The sequence below is a fragment of the Arachis hypogaea genome, chromosome 3, assembly GCF_003086295.3.
Source record: "Arachis hypogaea cultivar Tifrunner chromosome 3, arahy.Tifrunner.gnm2.J5K5, whole genome shotgun sequence".
NCBI lineage: Eukaryota > Viridiplantae > Streptophyta > Magnoliopsida > Fabales > Fabaceae > Arachis > Arachis hypogaea.
This window is the reverse complement of record NC_092038.1, coordinates 77,905,315-77,909,116: the sequence shown is the minus strand read 5'-3', so window position 1 is coordinate 77,909,116 and position 3,802 is coordinate 77,905,315. Positions and strand designations below refer to the sequence as shown.

General features: G+C 39.5%; 1 non-coding gene across 1 annotated transcript; it reads right to left on the bottom strand.

The window, feature by feature from the left end:
• Positions 1-3,450: 3,450 nt before the first annotated feature.
• Positions 3,451-3,554, bottom strand: LOC112793302 (small nucleolar RNA R71). Its single transcript, XR_003198000.1, has one exon. It is a non-coding gene; the product is annotated as a small nucleolar RNA R71 (small nucleolar RNA).
• Between the last annotated feature and the right edge of the window lie 248 nt (positions 3,555-3,802).

Sequence of the window (3,802 nt, the reverse complement as noted above, 5' to 3'; positions counted from 1 at the left end):
TAATTAATCATAACTTGAGCTACGGTGCTCTGATTTGTGTGCCATTTTCGGCTATGCGAAGCTCGTCAGTTCTAACTAGGCTTTGCTAGTAAGATTTTGAATTTCACACTCCGTTCTTCAGCCTTAAGAATTTTGAAAATTTAGGTTTAGATTTTGAATAAATTTTGTGATTTTGGTTGTTTTGGTGCCATCCAATAGTGGGTTATTATTGGTTTGTGCCCCTAATCACCATTGGAAAAGCTAAAAAACTCTTTGCCCTTGTAAATTGATAATTCTGTGAACCCTAGGTATTAATCATGGTGGTATTGGAATATATAGCTTGAATATGGTGATTGGTAGAGTTGATTGTGGCCATTGGATTTGAGTTTTGGTGGTTGGAACCTTGTGGAAGTGATGCTAGGGCATCTTGGCCAGTTTCACCGACCTTTTCTTTACTGTTTTAGGGTAGTTTCATGCATTTTCTTAGTAAATAAGCAAGTTTTGGGTAAAAATACACTTACATCTTGATTCAAGAAAACATTGAGAACTTTACATGATTTCATGAGAATTATGCATGAATTGAATGATAAAATGGACGATGCATGATCTCATGACTTGGAACAGAGCTTTGATGCACCCTGTTTGTTTGATTTCAGGACAAAGGAAGCAAAGAAGAGCCACGTTAGCCGCCACGTTAGTCTCACTAACGTGACCACTAACGTGGAATGGGAGCAAGCTTGCAGCGTTAGTGGAAACGTTATCATCAATAACGCCTTCAAAAGCCATCATAACCCACGTTAGTTGCCACGTTAGTTACATTAACGTGGGAAGTAACATGGAAGGAAAGGGAAGCTCCAACGTTAGTGGTAAAAGTAAACACCACTAACGTTCCAAAAGGCCACACAAAGCCACGTTAAGAGTCACGTTAATTCAATTAACGTGAACTCTAACTTGGAATAAAGAAGAGATCGCCAACGTTAGTGACACTCACCTTTGTCACTAACACTAGATCAGGCCAAGATTGCCTACGTTAGTCGTCATGTTAAGACCACTAACGTTAATGGTAACGTGGAGCAATGAATGATGGGCCAACGTTAGTGACACTAACCTTTGTCACTAACATTGGAGATGGCAAGCACAACCACGTTAGTGGTCACATTAATGCCATTAACATGAGGCACTAACGTGTAAAGAAGGGGCGTTTTGAAGCGTTAGTGACAAAGGTGAGTGTCACTAACGCCCTCGAGCTTGGGCATGCCCACGTTAAGGGCCATGTTAGTTACACTAACGTGGATCATTAACGTGAGTGCCAATAACGCTTGCGAAGGGCTAAGAGGCTACGTTCGTGGTCACATTAGTACCACTAACGTTGAATGTTAACATGGATCAACTGGTTTGGAACATTAGTGACAAAGTTATCGTCCTTAACGCTTTCGAACCCAAGTTTACACCTAACGTTAACGCCACTAACGTCCTAACTAACGTCCTACCATGCCTGACTCACATTCTTTCTACAAGCAAAGTTAAGCCCACTGAAGACTGTAACTGCTTCAACTAAAGATCAAGGGTCCATATCCAAGACTTGAAGAGCTAATTAGAAGATCAGAATAGTAGTATATATAGGAAGTAGTTTTGAACTAGAGAGAAGGCTGGGCATTATTGGGAACTACATTCTATATATTTACTTTTCCTGTAAATTCTAGTTTACTTTTGAGAATGCACTCTTCTCTATCATCTTCCATTTTCAGAGCAATGAACAACTAAACCCCTTTTCATTGGGTTAGGGAGCTCTGTTGTAATTTGATGGATCAATTATATTTTTCATTCTTCTTCCGCTTTCTTTTCTCTCGATTTACTAGAAAGCTTTCGATCTTAAATCAATTGGTTAGTTGTCTTGGAAAAGAAACTCTCCATAATTGGATCTCCTCTGAGCCTTGGAAAAGGGATGAGGAGATCATGCTAGAATTGCTTTCTCATGTTGGACCAAATTGGGGTTTTGATGGATATAGTGACATATAATCCTATCAACGCTTTGATTTGGAAATACATGTGGTATAATCAGTGACCATACTTCATCTCTTCCCATGAGCAATTAAATCAAGAAATTGGGCAATTGTTCAAGCTTAGAGAGATTAGGTTGCCAAGAAATTGGGATATAATCACTTAAGATTGCCAAGGAGATCAATGAATGCATTAATTGAAGAAGAGATGAGAATGAACTTGATCCGGAGAATGCAACATTGCCTATGCCCAATGAATCCCCCATTTCTGATCTTTCCCTTTTGCCATTTACTTTTATGTTCATCTCCCCAAATCCCCATTTAAGATTCTGCAATTTACTTTCTACAATTTATATTCCGCCATTTATTTCCAGCATTTACATTTTCTATCATTTGCTTTCCCGCCATTTAATTTTCTGCGATTATCAACTCAACTTCTGCTTAGCTCAACTAGAACATTCCTCTAATTAAAGTTGCTTGACAAATCAATCCCTGTGGGATTCGACCTCACTCTGTTGTGAGTTTTTACTTGACGACAATTCGGTATACTTGCTGAAGGGAAATTTGTTGAGAGACAAATTTCCGTGCATCAAGTTTATGGCGCTGTTGCCGGGGATTGATTTTGTATCGTCAATGATTAAGTTGGAGGATAACTAAATTGAGCAATTTTCTTTGTTTTGATTATTTCATCTTAGTCATTTACTTCCAGTTTAGCTATTTTGTTTCCTTTTTCTATCTTCTTCATCTGTTTTCCTTGTTATCTACAATTTATTTCACTAACCCACTAACTGTTTGATACATTGCACCACTCACACTAACAGCCATTCTAACAAGAGTAATTTCTTCATTTATTTTCTTTCTTGCTTTTTGCTTTGTTGGTTGTATGACAGGTAGAAGAAGCGGAGCTTCAACTTCCTTTGATTCTAAACTTGAGAGGACCTTCCTTAGATTAAGGAGGCAAGCAAGAGGGAAGAGAGTCGTTGGTGCTGAGGAAGAGGAGGAGTATTTTGAAACAGACATGGAGGAGAATATGGAGAACCACCATGAAGAAGAAGCTCACAACCATGCCAGAGAAGGCCCAGTGAATCATGCTGGACAAGAGAGAAGAGTTCTAGGCTCTTACATCAACCCAAACCCAGGAAATTGTGGAAGTAGCATTCAAAAGCCAACCATACAGGCCAATAACTTTGAACTAAAGCCCCAGCTCATCATCCTCGTTCAGAACAACTGTGCATTCGGAGGAAGCGCCCAAGAAGACCCCAATCAACATTTAACCACCTTCCTAAGGATATGTGATACTGTGACGTCTAATGGTGTTCATCCTGACACCTATAGACTGCTTTTGTTTCCTTTTTCACTCAGGGATAAAGCATCTAAATGGCTAGAATCTTTTTCGAAAGAGAGTTTAACAACGCGGGAGGATGTGGTAAACAAATTCTTGGCGAGATTCTACCCTCCTCAAAGAATCAATAAGTTGAGAACTGAGGTACAAACCTTCAGGCAACAAGATGGTGAAACTCTCTATGAGGCATGAGAGAGGTTTAAGGACTTAACAAGAAGGTGCCCACCAGACATGTTCAATGAATGGGTGCAATTATACATTTTCTATGAGGGTCTTTCTTATGAATCAAAGAAAGCAGTAGACCACTCATCCGGGGGATCTCTAAATAAGGAAAGACCATTGAAGAAGCTATAAATGTCTTCGATACTGTAGCTGAGAATGACTACTTCTATGCTTCTGAAAGGAGCAACACTCGAGGAGTGATGGAGCTAAACCATATGGATGTACTGCTGGCTCAAAACAAGATGATCACCAAGTAGTT